Below are 17,593 nucleotides of genomic sequence, written 5' to 3'. Positions count from 1 at the left end.
CAGCCAAGGTTATCATCTTTACTTTTCTTCACTGTGTGTTAGTTTTGGTTGTGGTGTTTGTTTGTTTGTTGGGCGGGGGTAAGGGCAGATTGGCTGATTGGTATGGGTTGTTCTGCGTTTTTTTCCTGAACAGCAGAATTTCTAATAGAAACTCTGATTGTACAAGTTAAGTCTAGAATTTCTTCTATACTATGATACGTTAGAGAGCTAAACTAAGCAACTAAGCAACAAGGTTTGTCTTTTACATTTGGTACTTCTCATAATGTTCTTATATTCCTGAATGTGGTTTAAATTTACATATGCTAGAGACAGATTAAGTCCACAAAATCTGAATCCTGATTTCAAATAGTGGTTATTACAGTGAGAGCCAGTTGCAACATTCTGATCCTTTTAAGTACAGTTGTTTAAAATAATGAACTTAATAAAGCTCACTATTAAGATTTTCACTTACAGCTCTTGCATGAAAATGGAGTCAGAGAATCATGGAAAAGCTCTCACAGGCAGAAAATTAGATTGTAATTCATTGCAAAAAGTTCTTCATAAGAGTAAATTGCTGAATTAAACAGGACTGAAAAACATGGAAGTATAAGAATTTACAATTAACTACCAGTTTTCAAATTGTACTAATGACCAAACTAGACTCTCTTAAGAGCTGATATGTAATGCAAATAGTGCTGTGATGTTTTAGAGGTTATCATTAATTTGTATCAAATTATATATGAGTGAATTCATTCGTAGTGTTCATTCAGAATTAAACTCTATTCTTAGTTAGAAGGAAGAATCTGTCTGTTTTCATTTTCAGCTACAATGCTTAAGCTGGTCAGATAGAACAATTTCCTTTAGTCTCTTTTAAAACATAGATTTCTCCTGAATACACTGAAATACATAATGGAATAGTGCAAAACAAAAAGTATTACTGCTGTATTGAAATTATGTTCTTGCCCAACACAATGAATATAATGACACCATAAGCAATATAAACTATTAGTAAAGTAATCATGGGTTGTGAAACAAATTATAGACTGAAACTGCTTGTACTGTTGGCCATCATGTTTCCTGGAATGTTTTTAGCACACAATAAGTTATAATAATACAAGTCAGTTGACAGTCACAATTTGCATAACAGCTTGCAAAATGCTACCGCAGCCAGTCTGGATGGAGTCGTTCTGGTTTGGGCTAAATTGTTTTTAGGGGAAAAGGCCGGGGAAGACTTACAGACAGGAGCTCTGCTGTGCCACTTGAACTCAGCTTTAGAGAACAAACATAGACCCATTTGTTTTAAGATGTGGCCATGAGGCCCTACCCATTAGGGAAACTGATGCCCAAAACAGCACAGCTCGTACCTTGAGAGGAAATGCTGTAATGGCTAAGCAGGGTACAGATTTAACATCTAGTTTGTTCTCTTAAAATCTTTTAGGCCTGTGTTGTATTAAATTTTAAGACAGATAAATGAAACAATGGTTTGTGTTTGTGAGAAGCATGCTTCGTTTATACCCTGTAAAGTTAGTTGTATCTAGCTCGGGTATATTGTCAGGTATTTCAGGTCAGGTAAGATTAATGTCCCATTGACATCCATTCTCCTATCTCAGATGGTGTTTGTACACTTGCAGAGGGGGATATAGATTTACAGTTCTGTGCTTCTTCGTTCTTTTTTGTATTTTCCAGAGGAGAGGCTGAGCAGCCTTCAAAAGTTGTCCTTCTAGCACTTTCAAATTATTTTCCTTCATTGTCTTTTTCATTAAGTACTGAAGTGTGATCTGACAAATTACCTATTTATAAAATTGAATTGATTCCAATTAAGATTATGATGAGTCCAAGTATTAATTTAGAATATTTAATTTTTCTGTCAAGGTTATGTGGTGAATATTATAGACTACACACCTAGAAACTTTAAATTTGTAGGTAAACAAACATACATACCCCCACACAAAACGTGTCAAATATTCTCTTTAGCCACTGTGGGCTGAACAGATATGATTAACTTTAGTTGAAGTCTTCTATATTCAAGGAATAGTTAATCCTTCTGTAGTTCAAATAATCTATTTTTTTTTATAGGTTCTGGCACAGGAAACATTTGTTCACCTTAAAAATATTTTATATCATAATTTTAATTCATCTCTTTAGGATGAACTTCACCAGACTTACCTTAAATCACAACAAATCTGTAACAATTGGAAGTGCTTTATGGGAAACACATAATCTCAAGTTGCCGGTTGAGATTTATTGGCTATTTTCTTTTTTTCCAATGGCAATTATTGATGTGCATTGAAGCACATTACCAGTTTTTGAATGTTACAACAGTCGCCACTGCGCATCTCTTCTAGATGTGTATTGCATAAGTCAACAAATGCTCTTTGTCACATGAGGACTGGTGCAGAGAGTGTTTATCATCCAGAAATCTTTTGGGGGGAGGAAGTAATAATTGTATTCCAACATTTTTAGAAAGCTAACCGGAGTTTGTGCAAGTTCTGTCTAAACCCCTGATCTTTAGAATGACCACGTTGTCCTTATGTAGAATTTTGAAAAGGCCTTAGAAGGAGTCCAATTCATAGATGAGAAATTATTTATGGCTTTTTTTTTCCTACCCCTTTTCTGGAATACCATAGAAAGCAGGAGTTTATAACATTTATCATCAAACTTTTGGGACATTTCCTTTTCTACAAATATAAAATTTAATTTCCTCAAAATTAATGTAAGCAGACAGCAAAAGGAAATACAGACACTAAACCAAAGACCAATTGCTGGGCTCATGTCTGGTTCACACACTGTCTAAAATAAATCATAACTTCTCCAAACACACTTTGACTATTCCACAGAATGCTACAATGGTCCTTTTTTTATGAGCATTGTGAGTTAAAGTCCGAGCAGGACTCTGACATCCTGAAAGGAGCAAACTGTCTTAATGCAGCTTGTCATCATCTGTGTAAAATAGGACAAAGAATGGTGGAGTCTGAAAAAGGAATCATATTTTAGAAAACATTAGACAGGTCTGTAGTAACTAATCTTATAGTAAGTAGCCTAGATCAGTCAGAAAAGCTAAAGAAAATATTTAGAGATAAATATTTATTTGCACCCCACATGTGATACTAGATTCACTGACGGTTTTTTGCATCTGAACTCTGTTGATGATCCTCATGTTTACTTATATCTGACATGACATTTGCATAAATTGGCAAAGGTCTCAGTTTTAGTGAGGACACTTGTAAATCTTATCAAATAAATGTGAGATTAAAATCAGATACTGCTTACCTATCTAATGGATCTGTAGTCAGAGTGATAAACTGTCAGCCTTGAATGCTGGTACAGTTTATTCTTGTAAAAATGATTGTAAAAGAAATAGAAAATGGCAAATTCATAATGCCTTCTTGTCACATAGATTTTAATGCAAACAAAAAATATCACAAACTAATTTGTTTTTTTGTGAAAATCATCAAGCTGTAATGGGAACTGGAAGCAGCACAAAATATGTACCACTTCTCTGAGCTTCCTAAAATGTGATCTTTCTCTTGCCCTCAGATGGCATTTTCCAGGTTCTTCTAGTCTGCTCTTTCTGCAGTGGCTTTTCTTTATTCCCTTAGCTCTTTCGAAGTGGCTCATTAAAATATGTGCAGACTATAAAAATGTAATGTGGTCTTGCAGTTTTTTCACAAGACATTTTAGGAATATTTTATGCTTTTCATCATTGACAAAAAAAAAAAAAAAAGAAAAAAAAAGTAAGATTATGACACTTTCCAGCTAAGCATGGAGAGTTGAAACCAAGTAGAATCAATCTGGGTCAGCTTGAGGAGAGTTGTGGGTGGTTTGGGGTTTGGGGCAGCAAATATAAACTGCATTCACATTATTGAGTGGGATTCAAGAAAAGTAGCTTGAGTCATAAATGCTGCATTAAGTTTAATACGAATTTTAATAATTTCTAGACCTTCATTTATATCTTTTGTCTACTTATAGTCTTTTTATTAAGACTGAGTATGACATTTTCTTACCTCCAAAAATTCTGGAAGCTTGGTGAGTTAATTTCCTGATTGGTGGTGCAAAATACTCTATCAAGCATATATGTTCTGGACAGTCCCTTTGATAAAAAGGTTTCCTTTACTGACATATCGATTAAAACAGATTCATATCAAAAACAGGCTCCTTAAATTTTGATTCGGGCTCCCATGATTCCATGATAATTTTTCATACCTTGCTTTTGCAGATGGAATCCTTTTACAATAGACCAACAATGACATGTTTTTCAAATCAAATTAGCAAAAATGTGACTTCCTAGAGAGTTCATCAGGTTTTAGAGAAGACGTTCTAAAGGCAGATTAGCCACTCCTGCAGAGAAACATTTTTATTTCAGTGTGTTTTACCGTACTTAGTGCTGTTACATAACACAAAGTGGTTACCAAACCATGATAAATAGAGCAGCACTCATTTCCTCTTTTTTAAATAATCGGGTTTTTTCTGAGAAGGATCATTATGAACAGAATGAGAGTAAAAAGCATCTTTTGTAAACTTTTAGCCACCCGAGTCCTCTGGGTTTTGCTGTGCTTCTTCCTCCAGCAGCTGCGTTTCCTTTACATGATGTCTCTTTGTGAGCATTCATCCTGTCAGGCGTTGCACTGTGCTACAGTCTGTTTTTCATAACTTTTGTAATCATTGACTTCTGCTGTTTTTTTCAGTTTCTGCTAAGCTCTTAAACCATTTCCTTCTTTTATTTGTGTGTCTGCTTATTAAATTAGTTCTTGTGGTTTGTTGATTTAATTCAGGGAGTGGTTTTACGTAAAATCAGGCAAAACCAGGCTTACTTCTTCTCTGTCTTCATGTGTTCAGCACAGTTAATTCTGCAATTTCCTAGATAAACTTTTGTCATAAAATGTTCAATTTTGTTGCAGATATGGCTTTGTTTTCCTACTCCCATGATCAACATTGTCAATTAAATTCATTAATGATTATTGACGGCAATACTGTTCCCATAATTCATTTCTAAGGAATGTTTTGGCAATGTTATGCACCATCTACAAATTAGTTCTGTAAGATGCAATGTCCCATGAAGAATTTATTGGGCAAATACTCTATTAGAAAGAGAGAACTGAAAAGAGCTGGTACTATCTGAGTGAGCTACACACTTATTATACTACATTATAGTTGTAATGTACATTTTTAACTATGATGGAGAAACAGCTAATGAAGCAGTAAAGGGTAATGTTTTTTCTAAGTGCCAATGTAGCCTAATCAGGGAGAGTGAAGCAAAATCTTAATAAATGAATGAAGCAAAGTAAAATGAATCTGTCAAATTGATTGTAGATGTAAATGCTCAATCAGTATGATCTCTTACAAAAACTTAAAATGGTGAATTTCATTAATCTAGGTAGGCATTTTGGGTATGATTTCACTTCCCAAACATCACTATGGAATGACCAGTCAGCTGAATTAGTGTTTGAACTTTTTTTTTTTCAGATACCAGCATAATATAAACACTTTTCTGTTCCAAAAAATTTTTAATTGTCTTACACAATTATAAATTTATATGACATCATATCTGAAAACACAGCAGTAGAAACTATTTTTTCTTTTTTTCAGAAAAAAGGCTACTTAATTGTTTTTCCAGAATAATTAAAATGATTGCATCCAAGTTCCATCCTTAAAGAAAAAATATTACTTCTAAAATACTGGGTTTATATTAAGTACAGATGATTGCATGACATAATTTTCACTGCTTTGATGTACAGAAGAATTCACTTCTGCACACTGGAAACTGCTTCCATATCTGCCCTTGAAGACAGATGCGAACTTTCCACTTCATTGCCTAGAGATATTTTTTAAAGAGAACTTCATAAATGGTTCATTTTACAAGCCAACTGCATATTATTCTGGTGTCAAAAGCTTGGGAATTGATTACATGGCCTATAATAAAGATATGATAATTTCTGTTGTGTTTTAGGATGCAATTTGAATTCTCTGTGCCATACATCTGGAGTTATGATCTCTGTAATACACTCTCCATGCTTTTCTATCTTCAGCTCTCCATAACCATGTTGACAAAGGCTCTTGCTTTCTGAGATTATTTAAAATTTCTATCAAATCATAGTAGAACTGATTTTTTTTTCTTTTACTCAGACAGATGCATATTTTACTAAAAGTTTGTTTTGTTTTTTAATTGCCTTAAATGATATATATGATTTAAAAAAATAGAATGAAAATGTGAATTCCTAATTTAAGGTAGTTTCATACAACTGTGAGTAACTTTCTATTCTACAGATATCTTTCTTTAGAAGAAAAACCCCCAATTATCACCTGGTTTTATAAATTATGAAATAAGGTGAGAATCTAGTAGCTAAATTGTTCAGCTGCCACAAAACCAAGAACTAAAAAATATATTTTGGACAGTTTTACCAAAAGGCTGTTGTGGTTTTGGTTAATTTGGGTGGGTTTGGTTGGTTGGTTTGTTGGTTTAGTTTTCTTCATTTTTGGGGGTTTTTTGGTGGAAATTCTGATAATTTTAGGAAAATAAGGAGATTTAGAGATCACCAACAAAACCTATCCCAGTGTTTTGTGATCTTTTTTTTTTTCCTTGAAAAATGCTCTATCATTAGTTTTAGACTATTCCTTATAGTGGTATCCTGAGGTGAGTGGAAATCTTGTAAGGAACAGAAAACTGTGGGTCTGTCTCTGAAGAAGAATAAAAGAACAATAAAAGTGGTTTTAACATTTTTGCTTAGGAGTGTTACACAGAGAAGTGGAGGTAGTACTGGGTGAGACACTTAATTCACTTCAATTGTCAGGATTCCATTGGCCCTGTGTGGGCTTTCGTAGCCTAGAGAACAAAGATAAGGAGGAAGTTTTGGGGCTTGGAGTGGGCTTTTTGGGAGATTTTTTTAAATATATTTTATGATTTTTGACTTTTTTACTTTTCACTTTACATCAAACCACTGAGAGCCATTGACTTCTTTGTCATTTTTATCTCCGGATGTTTGTTCTTGACTTATAAGAGAATATACAATTAAATTAATTAGAAGCTGACATTAGTATCACTCATTCTAGAGGACTAAGGATTAGATCATGTTATTTATGATGTAAACAGGTTCTTTAAAAGACTGTTTCAAGAATTGAGCAAATGCTTAAAAATTAATTAAGACTTGAAAATTGACTTTTAATGAGAAAATAAGATCAGTCTATTTTGAATAACAGCAACACATTTGACAACATAAAATTTCAAATGAATGTTGCTCTTATTTTTTATTTACTATTTATGTTAAGGAGGTTTTTTTTGCCATTTTGATATTTTTAATAAGGGATGAAAATATAGAATTCAGTCCAAGGCTTGGAGAATCAAACTTTTTGTTTGTTTTGGTGCCAGATTTTAATATTTTGGGTTTAGAAGTAAAGTAAGAGAACTGTGTGCTTCTGAAATGACAGAGTAAAAAGAGCAGTTGTCTTTATTACCCAACAACACTTTAGATTAAAAGTATTTTAAAATATTTCTAAAACTCTTGGACAATTTTCAGTTTATCTAAGAGTTTTACTAAGGACTCTTTAGCATCAAATACCCTTCTAAAACACAGTTCAAGACAGGCCATACTTTCAAGATAAAAGTTAAGCTTCCTTGCTGTTTCTGCTGTCATTGTAAGAATGATAGAAGTATTAACCACTAGAATCAGGTTTGTTAAACTTGACAAAAGGTATAAACTATTAAGTATGAATACATTATGTGTAGTAATGAGAATAAGAATAAGAATAAGAATAAGAATAAGAATAAGAATAAGAATAAGAATACAATCAATGCAAATATAAAATGTGTTATTTCACAGTAGAGCCATATTTATATTTTTAGCATTATTTATATTTTTAGCATTATTGTTGTAGGGTGTTATATAGTTTAAACCAAAAGCTATTTTCATGACAAATTGATACTTCTTGCCAAAAGAGACTGTGAGTATAGCAGCCATTTACACTTCAGCTATATAGTGTGATAAAGTGCTGATCTTGTATTACATGCATCTTGGTCTTGCATTACTTTCTTTAGAGATTATACTTTTAAATTTTTAATACGATTCTTTAAAAATATAATTAAAAGTATAAATATAATTAATATTTTCTCTAGCTTTTGTTTTTGTATTTTTATGCCAGCTAGGAGCCCACACATAAAAAATGTAATGGATAGAGAAATTATTGGAACAATCATCTTTGAAGCTGAAAAAGTTCTCCCCACAAATTGGGTTATCTTTTTAAGAAATGCTGAAAGGTTGAGAATAGAAAACTCTTTGTGAAGCGAAAAGGATTTTGGCATTAAAGAATCAAATCTGTTGAAAATAATGGCCCCTTTGGACATAAAACTCTATGGATATAAGTTTGTGTGGATTCCTGTGTGCTGCATACATCTGTATGTGTGTGGATATCTATGTATCATTCATGCATAGATGAGTGTAAAATTTTGGATTTTCCCTTTCCATGAAATATTTTTGAAGATGTATGGAGAGATCCTCTGTCTTCTCATCAAGGAAAAATTCTGAATCAGCTAAACTAGATACGTAATTGTGTAATTAGTATTCGACCTGAGCTGACTGGTTGATTTGAGAGGATTATTTTTCTTTCTGAAGATGGCAAAAAAGTGGAAGGGCAACTAAGGAATGCAAGGAAGTAATTTTGGAGACGCTTCATTTTTCACTCTCTGTGTAGGGTTTTTTTTCCCCCACTTTGTACTACTGTGTGTATTTTGAGACACGTGAAAAACTTAATTTTAGAAGGATAAAAAAAATAATTTTAAAGCATAATGTGTCTATTACTTGCATTGCAAGTCCATTGGGAAATGGAGTGCTCCTACTATAGTTCGGTGTTTTGGGGCCTTGCCCCTACTTCCAAAGAGCTATGATAGATTTATTGACACTAATGAGACAGAAAAATAAAGTCCCCAGATTTTTTCATAGGGTTTTTTGGGGGGTTTTGTGGCGGGTTTTTTGTTTGTTTGCTTTGTTTGTTTTTTTGTGTGGTATTTTTTTGTTTGGTTGGGGGGTTTTTGTTGTTGTTGGTTTTTGAGGTTTCTGGAGGGGTTTTTTGGCAGTTTTTTTTGGTTGTTGGTTTGGTTTGGGTTTTTTTCCCCCAGCAGTTAAGAACTGTCTTTTCCTCTTACATTTAATATTTATCTTGAGACTTAGCAGTACTTCTGTTTCAAGCAGATTTACATGGATTTAGATTATTTGGTATTTTTTTGCACAATTTTATGGTGTCTCTTGAAAGTAAACTCAAGCTTATTATGTGTAATTGGTGGAGTATATAGGATTTATTTGCACATTAAACACCAAGAAAACATCTGCTTTAAGTCATCCTGTAGCATCACAGTATGTTGTACTTTTAAACAGATTGCACTCATGTTTCTGTACAAAATATAGAGAAGAATTTTTAATGAATATTGGGCTGAACTTTCCCACGAAAAGTATTTTATTTTTAATTTGTCTTGCACATATTTTCTGAACTACAGGAGAGCACAGCACGCTCACCTTTTTTGAGTTACAGATTTTAACAGGACTTTTTTGCTCACTAAATGGCATATTCCTTTTTAAGACAATCTTTCCAATATTTTCTCTTGTATGGTGGCACAAAGGCAAAATTGTAGGCAGGAAAGTGCAAGGTCAAAACAATGAGGATTATTGTCACTTAAAACGTGTCACCACAGTCTCCTGAGAGCTGATCAGCAGCAACCTCACAGAGGATGAAGCCAAGAGACTAAAAACCTTGGTTTATTTCCCTTTTGCACCTGCACCTCATCTCTCCACTTGCCTTTCCTTAGACTTTGTGCTGCCTTGCCCCAAGGCTTGGGAATTTGCCTCTTATCAGTGAAAATGGCCACACCTGATAATAAAGTGTTATTCTGCCTGTGTTTGCAAAACCAGGCAGTGGCTATTTCTGTGCTCTGGTGTTCTGCCATCTCTGCACACTGCCCATGGCAGGGAGGTTGGTATGGTTTTCACCTCCTCTTTTGGGGTGTTTAGGGGAAATTCGTCTATTGGGAAGAGCTCAAGAAAGTTCTGGAAGGCTTGTGTGCTTCTCAGCCTGTACCATATCACACAAAGCCATGGTCATTCTGCACAGATGTCATATCGATTTCCTTTGTTTACTTCTTTTATCTCTTTACTGCCATGGCAGCTGCCAGTGTATCAGAAAATGGTCGTATGCAAACTTCTTACTATATCTGTAGCTAATAATTAATTTAATTTTTCCAAAGCCAGGTAAGCGATCTTCCTTCCCCTACTGCTGGACCTCTTTTCATTGAGAATAGTGTGTTTCCTTGACCATGAATTATCACCCATTTTTTTGTCTCCTTGTTTCGTTGCCTGTAATTTGTCATTTTCAGGCACCCAAAGGATTCAAACATCTTCCACATGACACTGAAAGCAAACATTATACATAAAGCATTGCTAATAAACTGAAATTATAAAGCCATGTAAAATAAAAATAACTGACAAAACAGATATGTATACTGTGATTCTGATTAAAAAGATTCAGACAAAAGAGATGAACTCAAAATGGAAAAGAGTCAGTGGAACTGTCTTTAGGTAGTTGGAGCTTTTGAATAGCAGACCATTTATTTAAGTATCAGATTACAGATTTAGGTCTTTTTTTCAGGCTGCTATTTTAAGAAAGGTTTATCTTTGGACTATAGTGTAGGCTTTGAGCGAATCTCACATTCATCCTCGAAGTGAGGTCTGTGTGGAGCACAGTTTGCTGCAGGCTCTCTCCCTAATCAGGAATAGATCCAATAGTTAGACCACCAACACTGTTCATATGTGGAGAGGACATCCCATAGCCTGCTGAGTGCATCTGAGTAGCCAGGGTCATAACTTTAGGTCCTCAATTAAGTATTTAAAATTTAGGTTAGATGAGACTGAGTGGAGCTAGGAGTTAAAAAAAATAAAATCACCTTTTATTCTTTAAGTATTTACATCTCTGCTGATAGCATTTCACTTGAAGCATACAGATCCCTCTTCATTAAAGAATTAATGCATTAATAGGTAAAATGGGGACAAAAGACACTCATTTCAATCTGTCTTAGCAGAGATTTTTGGTTTTTCAAGGCATATTTTTGGATGAACTACACTTGTTACTTTCAGGATTATCTGATTTGCAAGAGCAAACAAAATCCAAAATGACTATTCAGAGCAATGATGTACATCAGTTGTCTCTGCATTTCTATTGGGGATGCCCAAAATAAAAAGTTTTGACGAAGAATGGTTCAGGTGTTCGTATGTACGATCCATTAAGGTTCAGATAGAAAGATTGCATTTGTTGTTTATAATGAAATACGTATTGTGGGATGTAATGAAAATAACAGTTCTCCTTTTTTGCTACAGAACCTAGTTCCATAGCTAAGATCTAGTTTTGGAACAAAAACAATTTTCTCTGGACTGTCTGTAAAAGGTCAGCATTGAACACAGAATTGAATAGACCACAAACTCTTCAGGGGATGGTGTTTGCTGTTTTAGTGCCATCTGTGACACTAGACATTTTGTCAGTTCACAACAAATAATAGCAGTGGTGGGATGGGAATACTCACGTATTCTGCTGACCAATTTGTGGTTCAGCTGCTGGGAAGAACAGAAAACAGTTATTCTTTGAGGCTGTTGTAATAAAGGGTACAAAGGAGCATAGTGAGGCTTCTCAACAACTACATACAGCCAAGAAGGATTACAATAGCCTAACACTTTTAAAGCTGACTAAACTGGCTTACAAAATAACTCTTTTAATATAACTGGGTTTTTACCATAAAATTATGACTTCAGTTACTAACAAAATCTTGAATTTCTTTGGTCTATAGGATCTTCAGAAACCTTTAAGAACTACAATCCTATCAAAGCAAGTTCAGAATAGCATTAATAGAGGTCACATGCTGCTATTCATTAATGCACAACAGCGTGGTCGTTTATCACATGTGCATGCCAACAGAAATGTTTCAGTCATCTAATTGGGAATTTCCTTAAAAGAACCTGAAAGAGAATGTCACTGCAGCATTTTTATGACTCTTATTGTCAGATATACACTGAAATATGTTTATGAATGTAACTATTATCTTCTCATCCTGCCAGTAAATTCTCTATCTGCAGTGTCTTTTGTGAGTGAAACAAGATACCAAAATAATACAGGAACCACTCTGAGATGGACTTTGTAGATTAGAAGACCACTTAATAAGAAAATTGTATAGTCATTGATGTGTAAGGACAGAAAGCTGATTTTCACGTGTACTTCATTGTAAAAATCAATATTCCAAAATATCTTAAAGGTTTAATAAACAAAAGGTTGGCCTTCCACTTTATTGTTTTTTCTTCCTTTGGGAATTTTTGTTTCGTTTGGTTTGGTTTGTTTTTTTGCCATGGTGACAGAAGAAGGGGTCACCAGGAGTACTGAAGTGCTCAACAGGAATTTCTCTGCATAAGACTAAAGAGGAAGGATCATGCCTTTGTTTTGGGCAACAGCCCCCCTGCAGCTAAACCTGCCAATACAAAGGAAGACTTTTAGTCATCTTGTTATAATGATGCATGAAAACAGCAACAACATATTACAGTGCAGTTAGATGCAGAGTTAAAACAAATGCAATGATGTTGCCCCTCCTCAATTAAAAAACGCAGTTATTTTTCCACAGTTTTGGCTCTTTTGCATCTGTGGTGGTGCATATATGCACTAGGGATACATTTTTGTGCATTGACAGCATAATTCTAAGCCTCTAAGGGATTTCAGCAAAATAACTAAGGGAAATTAAATTATACAGAGACACTATACACATAAAAATCCCATTATCTATTAAATTTAATGGCTAAAATAAAAAATTCTATACAACAGAGCAGCTGCTGAAAAAAACACAAAGCTTGAGCTTTTTCTGAGGGTGTTAAGATGCATCTTGGAGTAAGGTATGGGTATGCACATTTCAGAATTGTCATCACTTGAAGAAATGAGTTATCTTCGTGTTTTTATGCTCTGTATTTCATCTGTACATAACTGAGTGAAATATTCAGCAGTCTCAATACCATTAAATTAAGAAGCAGATAATTCCTGACACATGGGAGAAACACCAATTCCTCTACATTTCTGGTAGTCTGCTGCAGTATATGCAACTCTTCTCTTTTATTAGTTGGTGTGGAGGAAAAAGAGTTTATTGAAAATAACTTATTTCATAGTTGTGATGGCTTATAAGTAAACATATCAATTAGTAACAATAACGACAGGCTGAGATAACTTAGTCTTCCTCAGTCACGTACTGAAACTCTTTATCTGAGAAAAAGAAAAGATGGTGTTTTGTTTTGCATTGTTCAGGTAACAATCTCATCTTGACAAATTTCTCATCTTGTTGACAAACGTCTTTATTTAGCAGGGATTTTTAAAGTTGCTTTTTCTAATGTGATGCTTTAAATTAATCCGAACCAGTTTTTGGAGATCTCTATGATCTCTCTTTGGTGCCTAAAAGACATCTTGATGTTTAAAGTCAACTAAATTCTGTGAATTTATTTAATGCTAATGCTACAATGCATTCTGCTCATGATTACTATTACAGAAATGCATTTTTTAAAACTGGTGGGATTTCATGAATCACTGAGTGATTTTGTTGGCAATCACATCATCTATTGAAATGAACTGTGGTTCTCTATACCACACTCCTATTGTATCATACTCCAAACTTCAAATCACTTCTGGCCAGGAAGGTGTTCTAATTTTAAAGCTAAATTTGTCCATGGACAGTTAATATCCATTTGGTTTGCAGCCAATATACCTTTCCTCCCATATAAGTCATATTTGTGGGATTCATTTCTCTAGGTAAAATTAGCCACGTTTTTCTAACCTCTTCTCCAAAAATGAGCCATCTGACTAAGCATTTGTTTGCACATCATTTCTCCACTTGGGGTGGAATCCAAAAATAAGTTTAAGTTCCTAAGTGACATTTTAGACAAAATTTATGTGCAAATTCAGGAGAATGAGCCTGGAAAATTGTCTGTGACCTCCATAGACACTATATCTGTGAAAATCTCTCTGCATTTTTTTCTAATTCTGGATGGCATAGAGGCTCCACTGTGAACCCTGTCTCTGCCAAACTGGCTTCATTTAGACAGTTACTTCCTGCCTGCCTAACACTGGATTGAGAAAATGTGAGGTTTTAGTATTTAATTTTTGTATTTTTCTTCTGCCAGACCTACAGTCTAATTTTGTGGTCATGCTCTGAATATTTATGTTTCTCTATCAGTTTATGCAGCATAGGTGGTAACTTTTTTATATGTAGGTCTGGCAATTTAAATAGTCCTTCTAGAGGTAGGAGATCTAAGTCCTAAGTTGGTGTGGGATTTGAATTTGTAGATCACACATCCCGAAGAAGTGCTGAAGCCTGCATTCCCATTTGAGATGGAAATGTAGCCTTCCCTCTCTGTATTTTGTCCAGTCAATGTCTACCCCAGGCAGAGTGACACAGCAAGGAGGATGTACAGACTTGAGGAGTACAGAGAATTTTGTGGGTGAATACACATAGAGTTGATAGTATTAACATACCACCTCAGTGAGGCCTCTGGATAGTATCTGCTGGCCAGACAATCACCAGTCAGGTCAGCAAGCAAAAACTTCTCCACCTCCTTGGAATATACCAGCCAACCTTTGCACTTGCTAGGTTGTTACCATCCACTCCTCTGTCTTTTCCTTTTGGCTTTGTACCTCTTCATGTCAGAAGATTGTTTCCTGAATTTTTCTCTCTGTGACACTATGTGGTTTTGCTCTTTTATTTTTTACATCACCGGGCTTTCTCTAAAATACGGTCTTAGCAGCCTTTTTCTCAATAAAACTGAGCTGAGGATTCTCAGCTGTCCTGTACCAGGCCTTGAATCAGACACTTGAAACTCTGAGCTGAGCCTTCCGAGAGTTCTTTCACTCCTTTTGTTTGCAGAAAGGGTGTTCTGTAACAAACGGGGCAGAGCTCTTGCTTGATGACTGAAAAACAGTCATTCACAATGAACGTTAGATGTATGCCCTTTTCATAATGACATTTGTGTATTACAAAACTGAGTGAGGAGAACATTGTGACAGAGCTACTTTGTTCTGTCCAGCAATATTGGATTGTAAGGGTTCCTGAAAACATAGGCAAAGAGCTGTGGATTCAGGCTATTAAAACACTTGTATCACTTGTAGTGCCAATCATAATGTCTATGGCAAATTCAGGAAGCAAAGGGTGTGAAAAATTAAAAGATTAGAAAAAAGATGATTTATCTAGTGAAGACTGCTAAAAGAAGATGATGTCCATTTCCCAAATCCTAATAAATTTGGGTTGACAGGCTAACTGAAGAGATAGCCTTAGAGAAAAGCTTGCATTCAGGGCATGAGGTTAACTGAGGAAAAGACAAGCCTAAGACTGAAGCATATGACTTCATGGTACAAAATTTGATTTTACAGAGAACCATTCTGACAGGGAATCAGGAGCTAGAGGCCTGGTGCTATAAAATGTTTTTTGTAGGCTCTTTTGTGACCAAATATCTGCCTGATAATTAAAAAACGTGTGAAATACATAGCTTTGGGAGTAGTATATGCAATGCTTATACAGCGACTCTGAAAAATAAAGTGGTAAATAAATGCACATATAGAAAAAGTCCAAGAGGACAGTGGCAAGCTTCATTAAATCACTGGATATCTGGAAAATTCCAGTTTATTTCCCTACTAGCATGTTCATCATTATGGAAGAGGCAAGACTAGGAGTTCCATGTTTGGACAAAATTTAGTGCATTTTTCCAATCCGCTAATCATCAAATTCCTTTCCTCATGTTAATTGTCGTTATTTTCTTTTTTAAGAGTTCTACCATGTGCTCAGCACAAAGCACAGTCCTTGAGTTGCAGAAATTTACTCCAGGGAAAACGCACTAAATAGGGACAGCAAGCAGTGGAAACAGTGACTGGGTAACTGTTTTGGGTTTTAAACACTTAATACTGTTACTAAAGTAGCTACAGGTTTTATAGGCATTCAAAGAACCGAGTCTGTGAAGGATTTAAATGAGGGAAAGGGAAGTGACGAATCTGAGGAGCAAATGTATGAGCAGTGAGTAGGCTGCAGCTGAGAGGTACTAGATGGAATCTGCATAATCAGCAGAGCTAGGAGAAGAGCCAAGCGTAGATGTACCGCCAAATGCAGAAAGAAAGGAAACAAACATAGAGACCCCAGAACATGGATATAAGGAAATAAAAATAAAATAAGACAAACAAATGGTACTACGAAAGGAACATATGAATTTAAAGTATAAATTAGGATGTTCACAAAGAACATCTTGATAGCAGTAATTTTTTGAACCATGGATTCTTTCATGGCAGAAGCCACTTCATTGTGTTTTTATGTAATTTAAGATGGCAAAGGCTAGATTCTGAGAAGCTTAATACATTTAAATATTGTGTTATTATCATGCCCTGTGCTGACTGAAGCTATATTAGCACAAATAATAATGGCATTATTTCTGCTTACACTGGGAAGTGAGAATTTTTCTGGCTGGAGAGATAAAGCAAAATCTGCCCTCTCTTTGTGGGTTTAAAATCTTTTCAGCTCTCCAATAAATTTTAAAAAATAACTATGATCATTATTTTGCCAACTTTTTTTATATTTATCTTCACAAACTTTATGAGAAAACAATCAACCCTATTATAAAATGGGATTTTTTTTTTTTTCAGGAGTCTCTTTATGCTAAGTGTTATCTAGTATATTGAGTCCATTGCAATCTTCAAATAATAATATCATGATTTTCTGTGGGGGGAATTTGTTTCCTGGAGCACTGCTTCTATTTTCAGTTTATAAAAGCCACCACTGTTTTCTCAGTACTGTTTTCTAGGAAAAGAGGGGAAATTATGGTAAGAATTCCTGATAACGCTATCTGAAATAAATATTTTCAAGAAAAATTAGTTATATTTTGCACATTCATGAAAAAAAAAATCTTAATTAGTGCTTCCCAAACAAGTGATATGTAGTTGGAACACTTTGAATCCTGAGGAGGAGGAGAATAGATCCTGGAGGATTATGTTTAAATGCTTTCTTCAACAGAAAAAATAAGCCAAAATGATAGTCTGAGCCACATTCAGTTTGAAATTGCAAAGGATATATTAAGTGTAAGGGGAGATGGCTGATTCAGCTGATAAACTGCATGTATTGGAACAATATTATTGTGTACTATTATTAAGTATTTTTTGTCAATTATTAGGATGCTTACTAGTTTGGTCATTTCTGCAAAACTAGAATAATAAATACACAAGACGATTGTTTGATGACCAGAACGATAATGTGTACACTCTTGCTTTGCTTGTGTCTGAAACAAATTTTTTTTGAGAATTTATACATTAAATTGCCTCTTTCTAGTTTCATTTCCATAAAAGTAGTCCAAATGAGCTGTTCTTACTTAAGAATTTTGCCATATTATCTATGTTTCTTGTGATTTATGTATCACTTATAAAAATAGCTGATCAGCTATTTTTAAATGTAGATTTTATTGTACAGTATCCACCACTTATCCGCCAGTGAAGCTCATTTTGCACTAGTGATGTAAATCTTCAGTAGCTACTCTATTATCCAAAAGAGTGTTTTTTCTTTCCTTTCTGTGCTCAAAATTGTCTTCTGCTA

At 34.6% G+C, this 17,593-nt stretch overlaps 1 protein-coding gene across 1 annotated transcript in view; it reads left to right on the top strand.

The window, feature by feature from the left end:
- Positions 1-17,593, top strand: part of PCLO (piccolo presynaptic cytomatrix protein) — a 317,263-nt gene that overhangs the window by 121,548 nt on the left and 178,122 nt on the right.

Source organism: Sylvia atricapilla, chromosome 5, assembly GCF_009819655.1.
Source record: "Sylvia atricapilla isolate bSylAtr1 chromosome 5, bSylAtr1.pri, whole genome shotgun sequence".
Lineage (NCBI taxonomy): Eukaryota > Metazoa > Chordata > Aves > Passeriformes > Sylviidae > Sylvia > Sylvia atricapilla.
Note: the sequence above shows the minus strand (reverse complement) of the source record. Positions and strands in the feature narration are given on the sequence as shown.